The following is a 17763-nucleotide window of genomic DNA, read 5'->3' as shown; positions in this document are numbered from 1 at the left end:
AAAGAGCCTCAAAATGAACCAACAGATGTCAAGAGAAAATTGGGATAAGTTCTGGAGTCCCAGAGAACAAAAAGAAAACCCTGATGAAGAAGAAACTGTCAAAGGCATTGCTGAGATGTCTGCAGCTGAAGAACACATGCAAGCAGATTCAGGAGGCCCAAAAAGAAATCTAAATAAAAATATTCCAAGACACATCCTGATTAGAATGACGAAAACCATAGACAGAAATAAAATTTTGAAAGCAGTAAGATCAAAGAAAGAAATTGCTTATGAAGTAGCATCCTTAAGATTTACAGCCAACTTATATGATGAAACCCTCAGTGCCCAAAGACAGTGGTGGATGTAGTGAAAAAACTCAATGAAATAAAAGCCTCACCAAGAATATGTTACACAGCTAGACTCTCATTGGTATAGGAAAGAGCAACACACAGCTTTGGAGACAAACAACAACTCAGGAACTTGATAGCCTCAAAACTATGGTTACAATAAAAATTAAATGGGCTACTTTAAGATAAGACAAGCCCCTCAAATACATCAAACTTTGGCAAAAAGAAGGGATAGAAGCCCATAACAATAATCTCTCTCAATGTCAATAGGCTAAATGCACCAACTAAAAGATATACAGAGTGGCAGGATGGATCAGAAAATTGAACCCAACATTCTGCTGCCTGCAAGAAACACATCTGAACAGTAAGAAAATTTCTAACACAGACTCAATGTCAAAGTCTGGAAAACTATTCTATAGGCAAACAACTCTATCAAAAATGCTGGGGTGGTCGTGGTCATTCTGGTATCAGACCTCATTGATTTCATACTGAAGAAGAGGGAGTGATGGTCATATTTTAATGATCAAGTGTTCTGTACATCAGGAAGAACTCACACTCCTAAATACATATGCACCTAATGAGGGATCAGCAAAATACTTAAAACAACTACTCATAGACTTGAATAAAGACATCAATAGCAACACAATACTAGTTAAATATTTCAACACCACTTTATCACTTCTCAGTAGATCAACCAGTCTCAAGCTCAGCAAGGACATAATTTATCTGAGGGAAGAAATCGAAGAAAGGGGTTTAATAGACACATATAGGACATTTTATCTAAAAAAAAAAAACTGAATACGTATTCTTCAAAATAGACTACAAACTGGGCCACAAAACATACCCCTATATAACTAACTAATGAGGTAGATATTGTATCAACAATCTTTTCAGAATATGATGCACTGAAAATCGAAGTGAATCAAACACACAAACAGAAAATCAAATCAAACACCTGGAAATTAAACAGCTTACTACTGAATAAGGAGTGACTTAGAAAGAAAATCAGAGGAAATCAAAAGATTTCTGAGAACGAATAAAAATGAGAACACAAGTTACCAGAACTTATGGGACACAGCCAAATCTGTATTAAGAGGAAAGTTTATAGCTCTACAAGTAGTCCTCAGGAAGGAAGAGCAAATCCACATAAGTAACCTAACATCGCAGTTTAAGATCTTGGAGAATGACCAACAAAAGGAGTCCAAACCAGGCAGTAGGAAGGAAATAATAAAAACTCAGAGCAGAAATTAATGAGATGAAAGCAAAAAGAAAATCTGAAAGATCAATGGAACCAAGATCTGGTTCTTTGAGAAAATAAACAAGATTGATAAACCTCTAGGAAGTTTCACAAAGAAAGAGAAAATGCTAATAAATGGAACCAGAAATGAAAAGAGGGATATTACAACAGAAACTACAGAAATTCAAAGGATCATCTGAGATTACTTTGAGGATCTTTATGCCAGGAAAACAAGAAAACCTTGAGGAAATGGATAAGATCACAGATTCCTACGGCCTCCCAATGCTGAAACAAGAGGACTTGGAGTACCTGAACAGACCTTATCACAATCAAGGTCTATAGCTTGAAACAGTAATAAAAATTCTCCCCCAAAACAAAAGTCCTGGCCCAAATGGATTCACTAATGAATTCTTCCAAATTGTTAAAAAGGACTTACTTCCAAAACTTTTCAAACTTTTACAGGAAATTGAAGAATCAGAAACACTTCTGAACAGTTTTTTTGAGGCAAATATTACCCTCAAACCAAAATCAGACAAAGATACCACAAAGAAAGGAACCTACAGGCTGATATCCCTGATGAACACAGATGCAAAAGACCACAACGAAATTCTAGCAAATAGAACCCAGCACTCATCAAAAAGACCATACAACACGACCAAGTAGGATTCATCCTGGGGTTGCAAGTATAGTTAATACTTGCAAGTTAATCAGCACAAAATAATATATCAATAAAATAAAAGATAAAAACCATATAATCATATCAATAGATGCAGAGAAAGCATTTGACAAGGTCCAGCACATTTTTATGTCAAAAAACTCTAAACAAAATGGGAATTGAAGGAGCTTTCTTCAAAGCCATTTGCTACAAGCCAACAGCAAGTATTATTCTCAATGGGGAGAAAATAAAAGCCTTTCGTCTAAGATCAGGGGCAAGACAAGGTTGCCCACTCTCGCTGCTTCTATTAAATATAGTCCTGGAAGTACTTGCCATAGCAGTTAGGCAGGAAAAAAGATATTAAGTATATCAAGGGCATCCAAATAGGAAAGAAAGATGTCAAGCTATCACTATTTGTGGATAACATAGTACTATACATAGAACATCTTCAAGACTATACAAAAAAGCTCCTATAAACAATAGGTTTGTAAGTAAAGTGGCAGGCTACAAAATCAACACCCAATATCCATGGCTTTCCTATGTACAAATAAGGAAAGAGAAAAAGAGAGATTAAAAAAACAATCCAGTTCACAAAAGTGCCTCAGAAAATCAAGTACCTTGGAATCAGTTAACTAAAGAGGTAAAGGACCTATACAAAGAAAATTGTAAAACACTATTTCAAGAAATAAAAGAAAACAATGGGAAATGAAGACACAACCCCTGCTCATGGATAGGGAGGATAAATATTGTGAAAATGGCAATACTTCCCAAAGAATTATACAGAATCAATGAATCCCTATAAGGATACAAATGATATTCTTCAAAGAAATAGACAAAACACTCCGAATTCATATGGAACAATAAACCCCCACAAATAGCTAACGCAATTCTTTATATAAAGAAGATGGGTGGCATCACCTTCCCCAAATTCAAATTGTACTACAAAGCAGTAGTAATTAAAACGACATGGTATAGCAATAGAAACAGAACCGCAGACCAATGGAACAGAGATGAATATTCTGTCACAGACTCTCAAATATATGATCACTTAATCTTTATTAAAGGAGCAAGAAATGTGAAGTGGAGCAATGAATGTCTTTTCAAGAAATGGTGCTGGGAAAACTGGACAGCTACTTGCAAAAAAATAAACTCAGACCTCTGTCTGTGCCAGGCACAAAGGTCAGATCAAAGTGGATTAAAGACCTTAATATCAGATCTTAATCGATAAGATACATCGAGGAAAATGTGGGCAAAACCCTCCATGACATTGAAGCTCAAGGCATGTTTAAGGATAAAACACCACTGACCAAGCAGGTGGAAACAAAAAGAAACAAATGGGAATACATTAAACACAGAAGCTTCTCCACCTCAAAAGAAACTGACCATAATACCGAGAGAACCCAGTGAATGGGAAACGTTATTTACCAAATACCCATCAGATAAGGGGTTAATATTCAGGATATATATGACACTAGTAGAACTTTACAAGAACAAAATCTCCAACCCCATCAAAAAATGGGGAGAGGAAATGAACAGAAACTTTCTCACAGAAGAAATACAAATGGCCAAAAGGCACCTGAAAAATGCTCTACATTACTAGTCATGATGGAGATGCAAATCAAAACAACAAGGAGATATCATCTCACACCAGAGACTGACACACATAGAAAAGAACAAGAACAACCAGTGCTGTGTGGATGTGGGGAGAATGGAACTCTCTTTCACTGTTGGTGGGAATGCCGACTGGTCCAACTCTTCTGGAAAGCAATATGGGCATTCCTTCAAAAACTATAAATTGAGCTTTAATATGACCCAGCAATACCTCTGCTGGGAATATATCCTGGGGGTGCAAAAAAAGCACAGTATAAGTGACACCTGCACCTGTGTGTTCATTCAGCACTGTTCACAATAGTCAATATCTGGAAACAACCCCAGTGCCTGAGAAGAGACAACTGGTTGAAGAAATTTGGTACATCTACACAATGGAATACTATGCAACTGTTAGAAAAGACAAAGTTATAAAATTTGTTTATAAGTGGACATGGAGAATATCATGCTAGGTGAAATAAGTCAGAAAGAGAGGGATAGACATAGAATGACTACACTCATTTGTGGAGTATAAAATAACATAATATTAGACTAACACCCAAGTAAAGTAGGTACAAGTCCCAGAAAGATTGATCCATGGTTGGAAGGCTGCCTTATGAGCCTGGGAAGAAGGCAGCTGGGATAGAGAAGGGATCACTAAGTCATGATGGTTGGAGGGGTATCTCTGGATGGGAAATGAATGCTGTAAGTAGATAAAGGACCAAACATGATGGCCTCTCAGTATCTGTATTTCAAACTATAATGCCCCCAAATAGAGAGAAAGAATAAATTGTCTGCCATTGAGGCAGGAGGTGGGGTGAGGGAGACTCATGGAGGGATGGGTGTTAGATCATTTTCTGACTGAAACTCAATCATAAAAGCTTTGTAACTTTATATCATGGCAATTTATTAAATAATGTAAAATAAAAAATAAATTTAAAAAATTTTTAAGGTCGTCATGAATTTGTCACTCTAAGTTTTAAATGTGGCCTTCCTTTTTCTTACTTAAAATCAGAGCAAATAGTCTTGAGTAAATGGAAAATAAAATGTATAATGTTAAATATATGTGCATTCATAAGCATATTCTCTGAACTGACATCCTTATGCATAATGTCTGCATGACAAGCAGAAAAGTCTATTGTTTTAAGAGGACTATTTTGCATGAGATGTATCAACTTTCCTTTTTCACTGACCTTGCTTTCTGTGTCAAGATTGGTGGATGTGCCAAGTGTTCACCTTTTTCCACTCTACGCTTATCCCCTAGTGACTGCCATAGAATATTTCATCTAAGTTTGGACATTCATAGAGCAAATACTTTCACTCAAGATTCAACCAAATTCCCTTCCTGTCACTCACTTTGCACCAGGTAAAGAAAATAAATACAAAGTAAGGGAGCCTTGTTCATGACTGATTTTCTCACACAAATGTCCATTCTAGAAAAGTTGGTCATTTGAAATCCTTGAAAATAAAATGAACTTGTTTAGGTTATCTTAATTTATTTGATAAGTTTTGCAAAAATCAATTATTTTGTTTATGAAAATACTTGAGACCAACAAATTACAATGCCTGGAATCAAATAGAATACTATGATCTAATGTGGTTTAGATAGCGACTAGATCTCTGCATTTTAAAATATACTGTCAGGAGGGATAAGAGAGGTAGTACGGTGCAGTGCTTGACTGCAGGTGGCCAACCCCAGTTTGATTCCTGACACCTCATATGACCCTCTGAGCCCATCAGAAGTAAGCCCTGAGCAGTTGTATGTAACTCCAAACCAAAGCTAAACAAAAATATAGAGGTTTTGTCAGGAAGGTCATGAAGATTGTATAAGGAATAATGTGCTTGCTTTGCATGTAGAAGACCCCTTCAGTTTCAAGGAGGAGAAAAACGCCACGACCATCCTAGTGGTTAATTGTGCATGGGGCTGAGCTGGGGGCTTGTTGGCTTATTTTGCAACTTATAATACAGGGTATTTTATCTTTATTGCTATGTAAGAATCTATTTAAACATATTACAATATTGTCTACATCGAATGAAAAAGTGCTGTGAGAGGAAAGCATTGTAGCACTGTTGTAACACGGTTGTGCCTTTTTTTTTTATTTTTTTTTTGATTTTTTTTTTTTATTGAATCACCAAGTGGAGGGTTACAAAGTTCTCAGGAATATGTCAGTTATACAATATTCAAACACCCTTCCCTTCACCAGTGCCCATCTTCCATCACCAACCCCCCCAGTATATCTGCCGCCACCTCCCACCTCCCTAGTCCCCACCCTTGTACGTGGTAAGTTTCACTTCATTCGCGCTTATCTCGATTACATTCCATGTTTCAACACACAACTCACTACCGTTGCTGGGGTTTCCCCCCACAAAGAAAAAGACAGTCCTATTGCCAATGAGGCATTTGATAGTTCTCCATTACTAAGAATATAGAGATATTAAGTCCTGCTGTTTGTTACATAACTTTTCTTTTTCCCCCTTGCCCCGCGCCACCGAGTTCACGCCTGTTTAGTAATCGCCACGCTGTCTGACAAAGGGAAAAAAAACCGAAGAGAATGGTTATTTCCCGTCATCAGCTGGCGTGGGGCTCTGGCTTAGTTGATAGTCTAGTAGAGTGTCTGCAAGCAGTTTCTGGAACCAAAGGTCTTGCGCTGATATCGGCTCCGGCTCGAGATACCACCAGCGTCCCGGTGGTCCATGTACCTAATTTTTCCCCTTATTTCCCATTCCCACGCCACCAGGTCTGTTTGCTTAATGGACATCACACTATGTTTGACACCACGCCACGTTTCTTCCCGAGAAAGAAGGATATTTCTTCTCAGCCGGCGTGGGGATATAGCTTAGTTCAATCTAGAGAGATGGCTACCATTTTGAATGCCTTCAATATTTCAACAAAATACTTACTATTCTTGTTAGGATCACCCACTAAAGTCCGACCCATTAAGAAGGAACCATTACATATTGCTGATACTAAGATGACATTAGGTCGCGCGGCCGCAGCAGCGGCCGCGCGGTTTTGGGTTTCTGTCTAAAGTCCAGGGAAAAAGTTGAAGGAGAGAGAGAGAGATTTCTGCACAGGGGACCTGGCGGAAACTCTCAAGTCACATACTGCAGGTTGCTGGTGGGCTGCTGGTGTCCCAAGCAGCTTCCTCCTCTTCGTCAGTCATTCTGGGGGTGCGGGCGCGGAGAAATGGGAAAGCCCATGTGGCTGCACTCTCTTTAAGTGTCCGATGTGGGCGGGGACCGGTACTTCCCCGCCCTCGATCCCCTGCCAGCCGCGCCGCGCGTTTGGGTGCGTCTCTCCATTTTGTGCTCAGAGAAGTGGGGTAGATGCTGTGCTGTGCCCAGAAGTTGAGGGAAAGAGAGAGAGATTAAAGAGAAAAAAAAAAAAGAGAAACGCCGGTCCCCCGCTCGGGGGACCTGGCGGAAACTCTCAAGTCACATACTGCAGGTTGCTGGTGGGCTGCTGGTGTCCCAAGCAGCTTCCTCCTCTTCGTCAGTCATTCTGGGGGTGCGGGCGCGGAGAAAATCACGGTTGTGCCTTTGTTCATCGATTTGCTCGAGCGGGAACCAATAATGTCTAAATTGTGAGACTTCTTTAAATAGACATAATCTATTTAAACATATTACAATATTGTGTCCCGTCTCTTTTGTGGATCACATATGAATGTTGTGGTGCTTTAATGTGTATAATTTTGATCTGTTTGTTTATCCTGTGTTACTATGATAACTTGTGTTCACTGGTTTCTCTTTACAGCTCTTCTTTTTTGATAAGGAAAAGTGAAAAACAAAATGTGTGTAACAGTAAACTTGTGCCATTCAATATCTTGTAAACCCAGTGTCAAGTAATATTAGGATATTTGATGTATCTTCCCATGCTAATAATGGCAGGAGTTTTTATTCACACACTGATTTCAAAGTGCTTTTTATAATTATGCTCACAGACATTTCATTGAGCTATCTGTGATTTTTTAGACAATCAACATTATTCTTTTGTTTTCCTCTCACAGCACTTTTTCATTTGATGTTGACAAAAGCTTTGAATGTATTATATTTCCTATTTTAAAACACTTTAGCCTTTTAGCCTTTATTAGTATTATAGCTAAGGTAGTCAATTCTTTCTCAGCAGAATTTGTTATTTTCTCCTATTGGAGCCTGCAGCAATGAGACAAATTTTCCCTAAACCCCAGAATTACTTCTTCTATGAGCTATTTTTTGAGCCCCCAAATAGTCTCTTGAACTCACTTCAGGTATCATTGACATAATACTGTAGTACTCTAGCATTGTTGTCCTGTTGTTCATCAATAATACACAAATGTAAAATATCATATGGATGTCCTAAGATAAACCTTTATTTCAGAAAAGGTTAACAGACAGATCAAGCATCTGCCTAATATTACCAATAAAAATTTAAAAGACAAATAATTTAAAAATGTAACTTGAGGCTCTTTGCATAAGTGTGGCAAACTGAAACACTTAAATTTTTTAAGAAAGGATGTCTGTAGATTGGGAGACAGCACAAAGGGAAATATGCTTTGTAGCCAAAAGCCCAGATTCTATCCAAAACACCACTTGTTCTCTTGAGCATGCTGGGTCCTCTGAGCATGATCTGGGAGAGACCTTAGAGCTCCTGAACTGAAGTAGACACAGAGCACCACCAAATCTACAGGTATTAGACACTGCACTGTAGCACTGTCGTGCCATTGTTCATCGATTTGCTCAAGCGGGCACCAGTAAATTCTCCATTGTGAGACTTGTTGTTACTGATTTTTTGGCATATCCAATATGCCACGGTAGCTTGCCAGGCTCTGACATAAATGCGGGATATTCTCAATAGCTTGCCGGGCTCTCCAGTAAAAAAAATTAATGATTACTTATAACACACATAATGGTAAGTAGGAAAATACAAGAGTTACTGTAATGAAGAACCAAATAATATTTTCTCAAAAAATTTAGGTTTTTCTGTGTGTCACCAAAAAAAGAGAGATAAACTTTTCTGCTGTGCTTTTTCTCAGTAAGATAGTACAAAGAAAAAGTAAATAGTACCCTTTGTACTATCTTACTGAGAAAAAGCAGAGCAGAAAGGTTGCTTGTTATTGACGTATCGTCTCCTGAGCCATGCCAGGAGTGATCCCTGAGTGCAAACCCAGGAGTAAACCCTGAGTACCACTGGATGTGGCCCCCCAAAAACAACAAAGAAATGAAATCCTTTGGTCTCATTTTAGTAAAATGTTATCAATATTTTATTATCAGTACCTAATTATCAATATTTTAATAAAACCAACAGTGTTAACTTCGTAGCTCAATTTTAAAAAATATAAAAAATAAAAATATATAAATCTATACTTTATGAAATACTTGCTTCAAATAAATAATGTTCACAAATAAATCTACACAAAAATCACCTATTATGTGGGCTTGTGTTGCACTTCCCATCCAGGATTTAATCCTCAGCACTCTTATTGTTCCTGGAATTCACCAGGTCTGATCTTTGAACACAGAGCCAGGAGTAAGCCCTGATTGCCACAAGAAATAAAGCCTCACCTTTTATTTATTTCCTTTAGTTTCAAGGTCAAATCTGACAGTGCTTAAGGCTAACCTTCAGCCTGGTGCTTAGAAGTCCCCTTCAGGGTTGCTTGGTGTTAGAGATAAACATGTGTTTCTCCAGAGCTCTTTTACATGCCATTGTATTCAGTATTCTAAGGTTTGCGGAGATTGTTAAGATTTGGGGATGAACTAGTTTTCTAGTACTTTGTTATTATTTGGGGAAATCTGTACCAGAAATATTAATTTTCTTTTCTTCCAGTATTCACGTCTGAATATTTTATCAGTGCAATAAGTTCCCCAAATTCTCATTTATCCTTAAATTTTCTTTGTATAATGACTGGATGAACATAAAAACAGTGGCTTGTATTTTTGGTCTGTGTGTTTGTTTTTCCATTCTATAGATCGACTTTTGCTCACATTTATCTTCCAAAGATCAAGAACTAGAATGGAGCATGTGTACAGTGCTGTTTCTTCCTTACCTTTAATAAGCAAAACTGTCTGTAGGGTAAAAACTACAAAGATAACAGGCAGGGAATCCTATCCTTGTCTTTAAATTCAACTTTTTGACATGTTTAAAAGCATGATAAATTAGGACATTTGCTATTGTTTGAAGTTATGTGTTGGATATGTCTACAATTAAAGTTTTTTTTTTTCTATATGCTAAACAGATAAGACATGCAAGCATGTGAAGGGTAAATGAGTTCCTGTTTTCAAAGAGGTTGTGGATGCACAGTAGCAGGAGTCTTTGATATACAACACCTTTTGCTTATAACATTGACATTATTCTTGCTTTATGTTATTTTAACCTTTAAATGTGATTACAGAAGCAGTGAGAAATTATGCTTTAGAGCATTGGCAGAACATAGAAAATGCATTTTCCAAAAGTGAAAGTATATACAGTGTGTTCCTTTATCAAATGAAAATAGTGGACTCTTGTAGGTTTTGATGATTCAAATGATTTAATGTTAAGGCAAGGGGTAAAAAAGAAAGAAATCGCTGAATTTCTATGTGATGAAAACAAGGCAAGAGAGGAACTTGGAGAAATAAGGTTAGAATTTTTTGGAGAAAAACACAGTAAAGATAAATAAGGATGGACCAGGTGTTATGGGATCTGCCGATATATATGAGATAGTGGAAATTTAAGGTAAATTTCAATATTCTCAATGAAATGGATACATGTCAAATAGCAAGAATGTTCTGATTTGAATAGATTACTCAGGAATTAGTGAGTATCCTTTGACAGGAAGTTTCACTGTTGTCCAAAGGAAGATGCAGAAAAGTAATACTGAGGTATCCAGAAGGGCATAATGGCATACTGTTAAGTAGCTGTTTCAAGAATAAAGTGTATTTTTACCCTTGAGAAAGCCTAGAAAAGTAATGGAATCAGCTTCCACCATTGAACCACCATAGTTTGACAGCCACAACTATTTATCTTCATTATCTGCAAGCTTTCTAAATTCCATTTTTTCTTAGTGATCATCTCTTCTGGTTTGAAGAAAAACTTCATGAAACTGATTCTTTCAGGGCACAAATTTGGGTCAGCATTCCACTTTTAAGACATTTGTACTTGTTGATGTATAGTCACAAGAAAGCAAGGGAATAGCATAAAGTACCTATGTGATTACTTGAATACCAAATGTGTGTCTATTTTCTTCTTTGGTGGTTCTAACTTCTTCTAATCTTCAGGGTTAATATTTCCCTTTATGACAGTGATCTCTTGTTTGATAATGTTCTGATTAATTCAATTGGAACATTAAAAAATTTTCAATGTTTCAATTGCCAAGTTTTTCTCCTTTGTGAGTCAGCATTTGCAACTATGCCGAGGTCAGAATTCTAGCGATAGATAATAAAAATTTCCTATTGGTCAGAAAGAATTACAGTCTGTCTTTTTTAACCTCCTGGCTCCTTGATTCATTTCTTTTTTCTACTGTACCATGTCATGCCACATAAAGTCTTTACTTCAAGATATATACAGTATTCTGAAAAATAAAAACAATTTTCTATTGCAATGTGTTATTTCTCAAATCACACTCTGACTGTTAGGCAGCTTCTAGGTCACAGATTATAGCATATGATCAACAGTTTCCATTATCTGTAGCACTGTAGCGCTGTGGTCCCGTTGTTCATTGATTTGCTTGAGTGGGCACCAGTAATGTCTCCATTGTGAGACTTCTTGTTACTGTTTTTGGCATATTAAATACACCATGGGCTAGCTTGCCAGGCTCTGCCATGCAGGCAAGATATTCTAGGTAGCTTGTCAGGCTCTTCAAGAGGGGTGGAGGAATCGAACCCGGGTTGGCTGCATGCAAGGCAAATGCCATACCTGCTGTGCTATTGCTCCATTCAGGTTGGAAGATGCGAACTGAGAGTAGACTATAGACTGAATATGAAGGCCACTCAATACCTCATTGCAAACTACAACACCCAAAAGGAGAGAGAACAAAAGGGAATGCCCTGCTTCAGAGGCAGGGTGGGGTGGTGGGGGGTGGGGTGGGGGTGGTGAGAGGGATACTGGGATATTTGGTGGAGGTGAATGGGCACTGGTGGAGGGATGGGTAAACAATCACTGTATGAGTGAAATGCAAACACAAAAGTTTGTAAGTTTGTAACTACATCACAGTGATTCTCTAATAAAAATTTTTTAAAAAGATGGATCCAGGGTTCACACAGATTGGGAGAAATTATTTTCCCACCACTCATCTGATAAAGGTTTAATATGAAAAAAAATGTGAAGCACTAATAAAACTTTACAAGAAAAGAAAATCCAACATTACCAAAAATGGGGAGAAGAGTTCATTAGATGGTAAATCAAAGAAGAAATACAAGTAGCCAAAAGACATATGAAAAAAATGCTCAATGTCATTAAACATCAGAAAAACGCAAATAAAAACAATAATCTGGGCCAGAGCCATAGCACAGCAGGTAGGACATTTGCTTTGCATGTGGCCAACCTGGGTTCAATCCCCGGCATCCCATATGGTCCCCAGAGCACCTCCAGGAGGAATTCCTGAGTACAGAGCCAGGAGTAACCCTTGAGCATCACCGGGTGTGACCCAAAAAGTGGAAAAAAAAACAATCCACCAATAAGCTATCATTTCACATCAGAGAGAGTGGTACTCATCAAAAAGAGCAACAGTGTAGGTATGGATGTGGAAAATCAGGACTCTCATTTACTGCTGGTGAACATGTTGACTAGTCAGCCCTTTTGGAAAACAGTATGAACATTTCTCAAAATACTAGAAATTGGGCTTCTATAGGACCCAGAAATTCCACTCCTTGGAGTTTATTCCAAGGCCCCAAAATCCCAATGTGGAAAAGACATCTGCACTCCTATTTTCATTGCAGCACTATTCACAGCAGCCAAAGTCTGTAAACAACCCAAGTACCCAAGAGCAGATGACTATATAAAGAAGGTATGGTAAATATACACAATGGAATACTACTGCTATTCAGCCTTAATCAAAGGTGATGTCATGAAATTTGCTCTACATAGATGGATCTGGAGAGTCCCATGCTAAGTGGAATGAGTCAGAGGGAGAAGAACAGATGCAGAATGATATCACTCAAATGCGGGGTATAAAGAAACATAGTAGGGACATAACTAATGCTCAAAGGCAATAGAAATGAAGAGCAGGAGAATTGGTTCTTAGTAGGATTCTTGCCACTATGGGGGTAAGGTAAATAGGTCAGGAAAGGGACCGCTATGCTAAAAATTAGAGGGAAGTTGTTACCATGGATGAGGAGTGGTACTGGAAATAGGTAAAGTGGTATGTATGATACCATATCAACAACAGTATTGGAAACCACAGTACCTAAAAAGAAAAACAAAGTGCCTGTCACAGAGGCAGGCTCGGTGGCAGTAGAGAAACTGGTGACATTGTTGGAGGAAAGTGGACCATGCTGAAGGGATTGGTGTCAAAACATTGTACACCTGAAACCTATCATGAATAAATTTATAACTTTGAAATTCATGGTGCTAAGTTTTTAAAAAAGATGAAAGATTCATGTATGGTGAATCAGAACTTTACAAATCATTAGATAGTTAACTTGTCAAGAAAATTAATGCATTTCTAAAATATATAGTCTTTGTCAGAGTGAACTTTTTGCTCTTTCAGAATAGAAGGAACACACTTAAATCAACTTGACACCATGTAGTCTGTTGATTCCAAATCATGATTCAAGATTGGTGCTTTTAACTGGGTGATTAAATACTTGGAGAAGTAGTAACTATATATATTAATCTTGGTTTAAAGGAACTTTATGTTGTTTAGTTTCATCTATAGCATTCTGTTCGTCACTATGGTCTTCTCACATGTCACTACTGGAGTGACTGATGGTTTCATGGGTTTTAGAGTATCTTCTTGGTAAGACAACTTCTGATAGGCATATTTTTCAAAGAGGGAGAACTTACCAACCTTGTAAGAACTGGATGTGACTCAAACTAATTACTAGGATGGTTCCTAGAAATGAGAAGAGTGTTACCTAGCTCTGTGAAGTTGAGTCATAAGAGTTGTTTTAGTAAGAGAGTGGGAAAAGGGCTTCATAGTCTAGAAGTGGGCTTACTGAAGTAGTCAGACCCCACAGTATTGAAATTCAGTGATGCTTTTCTCTGGAGGTCAAGCTGGATGCTAGTAGAAGCTCAGAGAGAGCAGTTAGAATGATGGGAGACAGGAAAGCAAAATAGAGATGACACCTCACACTTCTGGTCAACTACTAGAAATCAAAAAGAAATAATGTTGTTTAATGTATCTTTACTCAGAGAAAGTTTTTGAGATAACTTATGGTATACAGTATTCCTGGGCTCTAGATGGTTTACAGAGAAGATCTGAAGAAAGTTGTTTTGCATACATAGGGGGAGGAAGTAGCTGTGCCCCTTATTTTTTGAGTCTCCTTGGAAAGACAATGTATATGAATCCTAACTCCAAACATTTTGATAAGTAAATACAATGTCTCAAAAATATAGACTGCATGATGTGTCTGGATTTTATGGTCTCATTTATCCTAAAATAAAAATATGTAGGAAAGCAATACTTCAATTCAATGACAGACGCAGGCTTAATATGGAACCATATTCCAACTTACAATAGAAAATTGACCTCAGACATTAAAAGAAATTTTAGCACATGTATGTGATCAATAACTAAACAAATGTCTACAAAGCTCATTATTGTTATTACAAATTAAAAAAATATGGTTATATCAGAAAGCTCAAACTACAATAGGTACACAAATATATTTAGACAACGTCTGTTTCCTCTTTGCTCTATATAATTGTTGTATGGTTTAGATAACCACAATCAAGCTATAGAATTCATTTGTCATCATTAAGTTTCTCTGCCATTTCCCAAGCACCTCAGTTCACAACAAAGACTAAATCTGAGATTTTGAAATATTTTTAATGTTCCAGATAGAATAATGAGGTTGTCAGTATTGGCATGAAGATAGATTAAGGCCAATGAACTTTTCAAAGCTAAAGCCAGAGAATGCCTTAAAAATTATCATTCACAGAAAACAACTTAAGAAAACAAAACAAAACAAAACAAAAAATCTAGGAGCAAAACCTAAATTTAGGAGGTTGACGTGTTTTAACTCCTGGCTTAGCATATGATGAAAGTAAGAAAGTAAATCCCTACAGTGGATTCCTTAAAGAGTTATCATGAATGTTAAAAAACTGCTATTACTTAAAATTTTATTGCTTAAAAGTTTCTATTCTTTCTTAAATTAATGACAGCATAACCTAAAAGTAACTTTAAGGTAATTATTCCACTTTTCTACATAACAGTGACCTTAAAATTAATCTGTGGATAATAGATATAATATTACCTGACCTCCTTTTTTTTTAACCTAGCCTCCTTAATGAAACCATAATTAGGCTTTATTTATTTTATGTTTTAATTTCTAATATGAACTAGCTTTGTGAAGCTGTGTAGCTTTCTCTCTAAACACTAAAATGTGACAAATTACAAAGCATAGTGTTTAACAAAAAGTTTACTTTAAAAACTAAAATCATGTGCTGTGGATGTTGCTCAGTAGTGATAGAAGACCTGCTTTATAAGAGAGAGGCCCCGAGTTCAATGACCAATACTATAATAACTAAGTAAATAAATAAAAAGGATTTTGAGTTTTAAATTATCTTTTATTGCAGTTGAGGTAACAAAGCTAAGTAGCTCATACTTTTGGTATTAATAACCACTGTTTCTTACATCACTAGAGTGTTATAAATCATTTACCAAAAGTCCTGTTTCTTCTGTTTCTCAATTTTTAAGAGATGCTTCTAATATTATTGCTTTCCACATGCAGGGTTGCTGTACCATTTTCACTCCTAGGATGCTAAGATTCCCCATTAGGTACTTCCCTACACCATAGCACACAAGGAAGTTGTTTCAAATTCTATGTAGGTTAGAATTTTTCTGAAGGCTAAATTTCAACTTAATGTTGATAGAAAGCAGATCATACATCATCCATTGTCTCTATTGAAAATCTTTGAACACAAGCAAATGTAGTTGGTACTGAGATTTGTTTTGTATGCATTCAATCTAGACTGCTTCCTGCAAAGTCAAAACACTTTATGCCCATGGCAATCAGTGACTGAGGAATTTTAACCTACATAGAGCAATATGTTTTATAATACTTCCCTGGCCTTGATAATTTAAACATTTGTGCTATTTTTTATTAGTGTTTATCAACACTCTCTCCCCAATATAAGCATTATATAGGCTTTGAAGGCTAACTTTGGGTGATTTTTAAAGTAACTTTCTCAATCTTTTGTTATTTTTTACTACAATACATTTTATTGTATGCTATTTGGACGGCCTTCCAAGCATTAGTCAGGAGGTAAGGAGACCAGCTCTAGATGTAGATCAACCAGGCCAGGGTTTTGATGCTAGGGTCCGAGGATATAGTGCTGCTCCTGGAATTATCTCAGCTAGGGGCCCCCAAGGCACACTTGGAATTGATGGGTGGCCTCATTGTACATAATGCTTGGGAAGATAGTAGATCAAACCCTAGGTCAGGTGCAAATTAGGTATGCACAGTAACTATCTCCAGGACTCTTCAATATATTTTAATCATTTTTTAAATCATTTGATGCTTCTAATAGAATGGTAACACTAAACTACAATCAAATTCCTAGAGTCATTCTTCTATTGTAGATCACTTCAGTTACATTTCCAAATACTACTGTAATGGTTATTTATCTTTCACTAATACTGTAGCACTGTCATCCCATTGTTCATCGATTTGTTCGAGTAGGCACCAGTAACGTCTCCATTGTGAGATTTGTTATTACTGTTTTTGGCATATCGAATACACCAGATAGCTTGCCAGGCTCTGCCGTGCAGGCGGGATACTCTCAGTAGCTTGCCAGGCTCTTCAAGGGGGACAGAGGAATCGAATCTGAGTCTGCTGCGTGCATGGCAAATGCTCTGCTGCTGTGCTATCGCTCCAGTTCTGATACAAATTATAGACTTGTGTTTAATTCACTTCTAACTAATTCTATATAGAAAAATAAACCACTCAGAATGCATGCTTCTTTTAAATAGATCTAGTTTTATAATAGGAACCAAACCAAACTTAGCTCATATACTGATTTTAACTATTTTAACCAATATCTCATGCTAATTTTACTGGCTTGGAGCTCTGCTTTTTCAGGAGAGCGTAGAAGAGATACAGAAGTAAGGGTTAGAGAGATAATGTGACCAATAAGGCACTGGCCTTGCACCAGCAACCCAGATTAGAACCCGGATATTTCATATAGCATCCTGCCCTCATGAGGAATTGATCCCTGGGCATTTAGCCAGGAAAAATCCCTGAGCACAGATGAGCATATCCCAAACCTCATTCCACTCCAAAAAAATAGAAGAATAGAAATAATAATTTATCATTATCTTGTAGCACCATGAGTCTCTTTCAGTTTAGTTTTCAGGATATCTGTCTTTAGCAAATGGTAATGCTAAAATTAAGCTCTTTAATCACAATGTTACAACAAAGAACGAACACATGGAATCCAATATCACATGCTATATATTCTCTATTCTAGTTCCTAATCATTCCTTCTATAGCAGAGATTTGTGATTAGGCAAAAAGCACATGATCTCCAGAAATGTATGCATAATTGTAGATACACCAATGTAAAATTTTCTTCCACAATATTTATTCTTTTCTTCATTCAACCTTAATATTATTCTATTATCCTTCCACACAGTCTAAGGCACTAGTGTTAATGATGAAGATTTAAGAGACCAAAGTTCTTTTGGAGGAATGTATACTCACCCTTTAGAAAAGAGTTAAGAAAGAGATTAAAGGTAATCAGACCATAAAAAAATCTAGTTTATCACATAATGATTAGTTGTTAGTTGTATATATTAAATGAATGGTTGTGACAGAGCTCTTTGGCTTTTAAGAACCCAGTATCC

The sequence above is a fragment of the Sorex araneus genome, chromosome X (assembly GCF_027595985.1).
Source record: "Sorex araneus isolate mSorAra2 chromosome X, mSorAra2.pri, whole genome shotgun sequence".
NCBI lineage: Eukaryota > Metazoa > Chordata > Mammalia > Eulipotyphla > Soricidae > Sorex > Sorex araneus.
This window is presented reverse-complemented; position numbering follows the sequence as displayed.